Consider the following 10442-nt stretch of genomic DNA (forward strand, 5'->3'; position numbering starts at 1 on the left):
ATACATGACTTTGATCATGGCAAGACATAGAAATTTTACCACTTTGAGTGGTTATAATTTCTTTCAAACTCCATTAGAGTTACAATCAAAATTTATCGTCTTTGTTTCTATTTAAAATCAAATTGTAGAATGTCAAGAATTCGAAAGAGAAAAGTAAAATGCTTACCTTAAATCCAGAATTTAATCATAAAGGAAGTTCATGAAACAATTGACAATCATTATGCTCAATCCCAAAGCTTCTACTTAATTGGTTAGAGTCTCGTGTTGATTACGTATTATAAAATAATAAAAGAAGAAGAAGAGTATTGCAGAACAAAGTAGAGAGAAAGAGAATTCTTATAGATATGTGATGATTTACAATGGAATAGAACCCTCTATTTATAGGGAGAGAGTGACTTAGCCACTAAGTAATAAACCCTAAAATCTCTCTAAATATAGACATTCACCATAAATAAAATTATATTTATAACACATTTCGAATAATGTCACTTTATTTGAAAAAACTCTCATACCCCTCTCGGGGTGTAAAAAGGAGGTGTGACAATAACAAGCCAAATATCAACAGAGAATGCTTACAAATCAATCAATCAAAACTTAATCATGAACTCCGGAGTCCTGGTGATTTTTGTAAAATTTGCTTTACGCATTTTCCTTTCTTTCGCTTACAATTGATTTGCAACTTCTAATGTCACATCTTTAATTTGGACAATACTGTTTCGAATCAATTCATAAAAAGCAGATAAAATTAGTAAAGGAAAATAACATATGGAGATTTAACTCTATGAACAATCTTTAATGAGCATGTATAACTTAAAAGCTAAAAATATTGCACTATTTGCTCACACGTAATGTCTCTTCATCTTCTTCGCTCTACTTTCAGCTGATTCCTGCAACCAAAACTTCTCCCATGTGATAGAGTTTTCAAATTGAAAATTATTAAAACTTAAAAAAGAAAAGATTTCATGAGCATCGTTATAGCTTTTCTTGTAACTGACTCTATAGATTGGCGTCAATTACGTCACATTATTGGCATGAGACTTTGGCTTCATGTTTTTTCTCATCTTCAACAACTTAAGAGATTTCTTTAGAACCTTATCGAGAACATTGGTCACGTCAAGATATCAATTTATTCGGACTTGATTTTCCTCTTGATTCAACATGAGTATTTTGGAATCTTCATTCTTTTTGGACATTGTTGAAGTAGTTATATAAGTATCACTATGGTCTACTGGTGAGGGTTGTCCATAAGATAATCCTCTTCTTGCAGCAATGTCTAACATATTTTTTAAGAATATTTTTTGGCCTTTGCTGTTGAAAGAAAAATAAACAAACTAATATCTCAATTTCGAAGAGACCATTGATGATTTGAAGCAACAGACATTAAAGCATATGACTTTGGTTCTGTTGTGGCACAAGCTCAATTAGCTTCATAAGAATGTGAATTGTCTTGTGAGTTAATATCAAATTAGGACTACGTTTAGTGACTTTGTTTGGTAGGAGATTAGATATCTAATTAAATTGGAATATATACATACAAATAACAAGTCACATTAGTTTACGGTGGTGTTGTCCAAGTGGGGTTCTTAAACAACAACAACGACCCAGTATAATCCCACAAGTGGGGTCTGGGGAGGGTAATATGTACGCATACCTTACCCCTACCCCGAAGGGTAGAGAGGCTGTTTCCAGGAGACCCTCGGCTCAAAAAGCAACAGGAGCCGATATATTAGTACCATAAAAATGCATAAAAAAATAACATCAGTATAAGAGATACGAAATATGAAATATGAAATATGAAATATGAAATACGAATACGAAATACGAAATAGATGGCTGGTATAGTAAAACTAGCAGGTAAAGCCCTGCATCAATAGACGACCAATGACATTCTTAGTCTAACTCCTAATTGGCTAGTCTCTCTCTATTGTGTTGTAGAAATATTCACAACTTTCCCCTAACCTACAACCTTAATGCTCGACCTCCATAATTCCCTGTCAAGGGCCATGTCCTCAGTAATCCTAAGTCGCGTCATGTCCTGTCTGATCACCTCTCCCCAATACTTCTTAGGTCGCCCTCTACCTCTCCGCGTGCCCACTACAGCCAGTCGCTCACACCTCCTCACCGGTGCATCAGTGCTCCTCCTCTGAATGTGCCCGAACCATCCGAGTCTTACTTCCCGCATCTTGTCCTCCATGGAGGCCACACCCACCTTCTCTCGAATATCTTCATTCCTAATCTTATCCATTCTTGTATGCCCGCACATCCACCTCAACATCCTCATCTCTGCTACTTTCATCTTCTGGATATGTGAGTTCTTTACCGGCCAACATTCAGTTCCATATAACATTGCAGGTCTAACCACTGCTCTATAAAACTTACCTTTTAGTAACGGTGGCACTTTCTTGTCACACAAGACTCCCGACGCTAACCTCCACTTCATCCACCCCACCCCTATACGGTGTGTGACATCCTCGTCAATCTCCCCGATCCCCTGAATAACCGATCCAAGGTACTTGAAACTACCCCTCTTGGGAATGACTTGAGAGTCAAGCCTCACTTCAACTCCCGCTTCCGTCGGCTCAACTCCAAATTTGCACTCGAGGTATTCCGTCTTCGTCCTGCTCAACTTGAAACCTTTAGACTCAAGAGCATGTCTCCAAATCTCTAGCCTCTCGTTGACGCCGCCTCGTGTCTCGTCAATTAGAATAATGTCATCAGCGAATAGCATGCACCATGGCACCTCCCCTTGAATATGATGAGTCAGTGCATCCATCACCAAGGCAAATAGGAATGGGCTGAGCGCAGACCCTTGGTGCAACCCCATAATAACTGGAAAGTGCTCAGAGTCGCCTCCTACTGTCCTAACCCGAGTCTTAGCTCCATCATACATGTCTTTAATCACCCTAATATAGTCAACCGGGACCTCTTTATCCTCTAAGCAGCTCCATAAGACCTCCCTAGGAACCCTATCATACGCTTTCTCCAGATTAATAAACACCATGTGGAGATCCTTCTTCCTATCCCTGTACTGTTCCACCATCCTCCTAATAAGGTGGATAGCTTCTGTGGTAGATCGCCCCGGCATGAACCCGAACTGGTTGTCTGAAATAGACACCGTCCTTCGCACTCTCATTTCTACCACTCTCTCCCAAACTTTCATGGTATGACTTAGTAATTTGATGCCCCTATAGTTGTTACAGCTCTGGACATCACCTTTGTTCTTATACAACGGGACCATTGTACTCCACCTCCACTCTTCAGGCATCCTATTAGTCTTGAATATAACACTAAACAATGCAGTAAGCCATTCCAAGCCTGCTCTACCCACACACCTCCACAGTTCAATCGGAATTTCGTCTGGCCCGGTAGCTCTGCCCCTTCTCATCTTACGCATTGCCTCCATGACTTCATCGATCTCAATGTCCCTACAATTACTTAATTCCTGGTGACTGTCGGCATTCCTCGATTCCCCAAGTATAATATCCTGATCCCCTTCTTCACTTAAAAGTTTATGAAAGTAGGTCTGCCACCTCCTCTTAATCTGGTCATCTCCCAACAAAACTTTGTCGTCATCATCTTTTATGCACCTCACTTGGTCCAGATCCCGAGTTGTCCTCTCTCTCGCCTTAGCGATTCGGAATAACTTCTTCTCCCCACCTTTGTTCCTTAGTTCCTCATATAGACGAGCAAAAACTGTCGTCTTAGCCTCCGTCACTGCCATCTTCGCCTCCTTCCTAGCTACCTTATACCTTTGACTGTTCTCTCTCTTCTCCTCCTCGTCAGTGCTCCCTACTAACCACAGGTAAGCCGCCTTCTTTGCTTCCACTTTACCTTGGACAACTGCATTCCACCACCAATCCCCTTTGTGGCCACCATTGTGGCCCGTAGATATCCCTAACACCTCTCCCGCCGCCTTTCTTATACAATCCGCCGTCGTCGACCACATTGTGTTTGCGTCCCCACTACTTTTCCAAGCTCCCATTGCCGATAACCTTCCTTCCAACTCCTTAGCTTTATCCTTAGTTAAGGCTCCCCACCTAATCCTGGGGCGTCCTTGTACTGACCTCTTCTTCTCCTTATCCTAATACAAATGTCCATCACCAAAAGCCTATGCTGCGTTGAGAGGGTCTCACTTGGGATAACCTTGCAGTCCTCGCACAACCTCCTGTCGCATCTCCTGAGGAGGAGATAGTCAATCTGAGTCTTCGCCACCGAACTTTGGTAAGTAACCAAATGTTCATCCCGCTTCGTAAAACTCGAGTTCGCAATGACTAGATCGAAAGCCTTGGCAAAGTCCAACAGCGAAATGCCCCCTCCGTTCCGCTCGCCGAAACCAAAGCCGCCATGCACCTCATTGTACTCACTTGCAGATGACCCAATATGACCATTGAAATCTCCTCCTATGAATAACCTCTCAGAAGGCGGTATACTACGAACAATCTCATCCAACCCCTCCCAAAAGCGCCTCTTAATATCCTCATCCAAGCCTGCTTGCGGTGCGTACGCACTAACGACATTTAAAGTACCCTCACCCACCACCAACTTAATAGTCATTAGTCTATCATTCACCCGCCTGACCTCTACCACAGACTCTCTAACTTGGACGGAAATTGAATAGGAGAAATCGGATGCATATTACTATTAGGAGTGTTTTTCCTACAAATATGCAGGAGGTTTAGGTGATTACAATTTTATACTAACTTGATCTAAAATTTTAAGGGTAAAAAAGTCTACCAATATTCTGAGGATATTTTTGTCACTCAATATTTAGCGTGAAACATTCGTGCTTTTATAATAATATAAATATATCTATATTATTATAAAAGCATGAATAAAATATTGGTTTACTAAAATAACTTTTTAATATTAAGCATAATAACTTACAATAAAAGGATATAACCGGAATTCTAAATATTAGCCTTGTAATCCTATTAGTTTTAGGACATAATATTACAGTTAAGAATCCTACATGATTATCTTTAAAAATCCTATTAGTATATGGGATCTATGCATATAATTTTGATCGTTTAGAAGATATCCATCAAATTATTAAGTTCTTTATAAGAAGAACTTGATCAGTTTTAGATTAATACAACCAATATGGAGTGTTGATGTTATAATTTTCAAATTCTTGTATGTTTTGCGATGATTTATTATAATAAGGCATTCACGGATTCTATACGATAGAGTTTCTTCTTCTTTTTAGTTAGGTAAATATATGATTGATATTCACTATTTTTTTACACTCCAAACACATTTAATTAAAAAGAATGAACTTGAAAATACGTTTTTTTAATTCAAAAAACTCTGAAGTATTTAAAGGTTATATGTCTTGCTGAAATTGAAAAGGAGGCATGATAAATTATATAATTTAGATGATAAAATTATAGAACTGAAACTAAGTTTAGTTGAATATGCAGAGTAATGGTTGATTAGTATGAAACTTATGTCATCTAATTAATTCAAAATACATCATTAAACCCCGTACAATACAATTAACCTATATATTAACATACTAAAATTAAAGGGGCCAAATGGTTGAATTAACTTATGTGTATGATTAATTATACGTTTATAATTAATTCAAAATACAGAGTAATGGTTGATTCAGGTCACAAAGTAAAAAAAATTAGTATAATATTAAGAAGACCATACAAGTATTTGAGGAAGCACAATCAAAGCTAAATCTTGAATAAGAATAAGCTTTCAAGACTATATTATCAAAAGTCGACTCTGATATAGCGGGATTATCCTTTGTAGATGCCTCCGGAGGAACTGAAATAATATTCCTATGCCATGCATTACCTACAAGTGTCAGATTAAGAGGCATGATATTGTTAGCAATAAGAATAAATGGTATACCATCAACTATTTTATTATGAGGTCGTACAACTCACTTTAGAGCAATAGTGCTAAATTTATTAGGAAAGCAAAATTGATAATATGGGATGAAACGCTTTTGGCTAATCGTCAAACGATCGAAACAATTGCCTCGAGTTTTAGAGATATATTGGATATCAATGAACCGTTTGGTGAAAACTAATAGTTTGGGAGGTGATTTCTGTTAAGTATTATCAGTAGTTCCAAAATTGACGAAAGCATAAACCGTAAAAGCTAGCTTGCCAAAATTATACTTATGGCCTCAAATGAAAAATATTTAAATGACAAGAAATATAAAAGTAAGAATAGATCCAACATTCAGTGACTTCTTGTTTCGTGTCGGAAATGAAGAAAAGCATCTAATAAAAGATGATTTGGTTCTTCTAAAACACTTGGTTATCAACTCCAATGGTAATAATTGTGCATTTAATAAGGAAAATATTTTCATCATTAAATTAAAACGTAATTTGTGCAAATTACATGATAAAAATTAAAGAGTTATCTTAGCTAGCAGAAATGAATATGTTAATCAACTAAATAAAAGGTTGATTACTAAGTTATATGGTAAAAACAAAATATTTCTCAGTTTTTATTCAGCAGAAGGTGATGTCAACAATTACTACCAAGAAGAATACTTGAATACCTTAATACCAAATAACCTTCTACCGTACATGTTTGTTGTCAAGTTCATTATTTCTTATGTATGTTAGTATCTCCATATATATAATAGACTAAGTTAACATTGATCTTCCGCTGCATATAGACTGATTTTGAAGAAAAAATGCTCGTCATGCTATTGAAAACTCCATTGAATAGCTTATGTAATAGTACGCATATGGTATATAGAAGTTTTAACAATAACGTCATATATGCAGAACTTATGATACTATCAATGTGATTTAAGTATGTGTTTATCCCAAATTCAAATTTCGTCTTTCGAAACTAAAGAATATTCTTTTAAATTTGTGTGAAAATAATTTTCAGTATATTTATATTTTGTAGTTGTAATAAATAAAGCACAAGGAAAATATCCTAAATATTGGGCTATATTTACAACAATATATTTTCTTACACGAATAACTATATGTTGCACTTTCAAGAGAGATATCAATATCGACAACAAGAGTTCTGGTTATGATAGATCAACCAAAGTATTAGAAAAAAACATACACAAAAATATCGTCCATAAAGAAGTGGATATTTTTCTATTTTTATAATTTACCACAGAAAATTGTCACGACCCCAAAACTAACCCAGTCGTAATGACACCTATCATGGAGCTAGGCTAGCCGACATAATCCCAAATCAAAATCAATATTTCAAAATAAGGACGTTTTAAGTTATTAATTTTAATAAAAAAAAATCCCATAACATGAGTCTAAATAACAGGTGCAGAAAGAAAACATAAGCCCGACATCGGGGTGTCACAAGTCACGAGCATCTACTAAGGTCTGAATACAACAAAGACTATCACAGTTTGAAAAATACTAAAAATAGTCTAGGAAGATGTAATGACCCGACTTGTCATTTTAAGAATTTACGCCTTGTTTGGCGACATAAGGTCTCAAGCAACTTCGTAATATGTATTATGACTCGTGTGTGTGGTCGAGTTTAGTTTTCGGAAGATTCGAAATCTAATTTAAAGAAAAATTCTCATTTTGAAGTTTAAATGGAAAAAGTTGACCGGAGAGTTGACTTTTGAGAAAACAATCTCGGAATGGAGATTTGATGATGTCAATAGCTCGTATGCTGATTTCGGACTTAGGCGTATGTTCGGATTTGGATTTGAAAGTTCGTAGGACAATTCGACACATTTTGGCGAAAGTTGGAAAATATAAGATTTTGGAAAAGTGTGACCGAAGGGTGAATTTTTGATAACGAGGTCGGATTTCGATCCGAAAATGGGAATAGATCCCTTACGTCAAATATGACTTGTGTGCAAAATTTGAAGTCATTCCGGATTGATTTGATACGTTTCAGCGCAAAATATAGAAGTTGGAAGAATTGAAAACTCATAATTCGATTCATGGCGCGATTCAAAATTTTAGTGTTGTTTAGCATGGTTTAAAGCTTCGACTAAGTTCGTATTGTATTCTGGGATATGTTGGCATATTTGGTTACAGTCCCGAGGGGCTTGGGTGAGTTCCGTAGTGGTTTCGGACCATTTTTAGGCTAATTTAACTTGCTGGTTTTTGACAACAAGGTTTGAAAATTCTGATGCGAGGAGCATACATTGGAAGTTATATCTCGAAATATATAAGGATTCTGAAAATTTGCAAACCATGAAAGTTGTAGTCCTTGCGCTCTAGTTTCTGGAAAAGTAAACTATTCATCATTTGGATATTTATAAAGAAAGTTATGATCGACTAAATTTAGGCTGGTAAAGCTGTTTTGTAATTTCCCCAGAAATTTCTGATGCGAGGAACCTACTTTGGAAGCTTATATCTCGCAATCTATAAGGAATCTGAACATTTGTAAAACATGAAAGTTGTAGCTCTTTGATTCTAGTGTACAGGAAGTTAAACCATTCATCATTTGGACATTTGTACATAAAGTTATGATTGATTGAATATGACTGGTAAAGTTGTTTCTGGTGGACTTTTAGTGACGAAAATGAACTTTTAGTGACAGATGGGCAGAAACTTAAGGACCAAAAATGATCATTTTCTTCATGGAATTTTTGGAGCTCGGATCTTGGGCGATTTTGAGGTGTTCTTCACGATTTCAACTCAAGTAGTGTCCTATACTCGAAAGTGTTTATATTACATAAATCCATGATTATTTTCATCGTTTAATTTGGATTTAAATGGAAGAAATCAAGATTTTTGCAAAATCTTCCAAAAACGAAAATTTTAGATTTGGAGGTCAAGTTGTTATCGGAATTAGATAAAATTGGTACGGTTGAACTCGTATCGGAATGGGTGTTCGGATTTCGTAAGTTTTTCCGGGATTCGAAATGTGGGTCCCACTACTGAATATTAAAATGAATTTCGGATTTTTATCCGAAAAATTAGTAAATTCTTATGGAATTCATTCCTACAATCCGTGTTGAGTATTTCGAATTGTTTGTGAATAGATTTGAAGCTTTTGGAGACAAATTCAAAAAGGAAAGTTGTGGTCGAGTAATTGATTGAAATTGCAAAGCGAGGTAAGTGCTTGGTTTAACCTTGACTTGAGGGAATATGAATCCCCAACTTAATTATTATGTGAAATTTTATGCGTGTGGTGTATATGTGAGGTGACGAGTATGTATGCACCACCAAATTTTTTGCTTACATGATCCTTTCCCCATTTTCAATATAATTGCTTCATGTTTTAATTGTTTCATGTTCATTGTTGTTTTTATGATTACTTGGCTTGTTAATTTGTTGTTAAGCCTTGTTGCAATTATTTTTTTTTTAAAAAAAGTATTAGTTGTTTTCCTTGGTTTCATTATTGTACATAAAGATTGAGTGGGTTGAATGTTTTACTATATATATATATATATATATATATATATATATATATATATATATATATATATATGTGTGTGTGTGTGTGTGTGTGTGTGTGTGTGTGTGTGTGTGTGTGTGTATTCCTGCTGGTTTCATTTTGAGATAATATTGATGAGTTTATGAGAAGTACGGTTTTCTGTTTACATTTGTTGAGATAAAAGTGTTGTGAAAGGCTTGGCCTGAATTGTGAAAGTTTTTAATAAATAAATAAATGATAGTGATAAGGGTGGACAGGTGAAATAAATGATAGTGATAAGGGTGGACAGGTGAAATAAATAATAGTGATAAGTGTGGACAGGTGAAATGAATGATAGCGATAAGGGTGGACAGGTGAGATTGAGTTGCACGTCGCAACAAGACAGTGATAAAGGAGGACAGTTATGTTTTATTGATTTTTAATACAAAGATTTGGAAAAATTTACTGTTTTACTCCACTATTTCTCATACTCTGCACATATGGTTATTTTAATGTGAAGTTTGGAGATTTTTGTGAGATCTTGGTTACAGTTGAGGCCTGGAATAGGCGACTGAGTTATTTTATTTAATGTTACAATTTATCTTTCTTGTTGGTGTATAATTGTTTTATTGCTTTATTATATATAATGTTGCAGGTTAAGTTACATTACCTCGCCTTAGCCTCGTCGCTACTTCGTCGAGGTTAGACTTGGCACTTACTCAGTACATGAGGTCGGTTGTACTGATACTACACAATGCACTCTTTTGTGCAGATCTAGGTACCGGCCAGCGATAGAGATTTTAGTAGTGATCATTCATCATTCGGAGACACGAGGTATATCTGCCGGCGTTCGCAGATCCCCGGAGTCTTCTCTTAGTTCATAAAGACCGTTTTATATTTTCTCCAAATAGTTATATTATTTCTTTCAGCCTATTAATTGTAGTATTCTTTAGTAGTTCGAGGATTGTGACGCCAGACCCTGGGGTAGTCTTAGTGTTGTATATATTTAGTTCGTGGCTCGGCTTATTTATTTGTTTAAAATTTTATTTATGAGGTTATTCACTGGAAATCATTAGATTTAATTTACTTTTTAACTTGTTCTATTGTGTTTA

The sequence above is a fragment of the Nicotiana tabacum genome, chromosome 6 (genome assembly GCF_000715075.1).
Source record: "Nicotiana tabacum cultivar K326 chromosome 6, ASM71507v2, whole genome shotgun sequence".
Lineage (NCBI taxonomy): Eukaryota > Viridiplantae > Streptophyta > Magnoliopsida > Solanales > Solanaceae > Nicotiana > Nicotiana tabacum.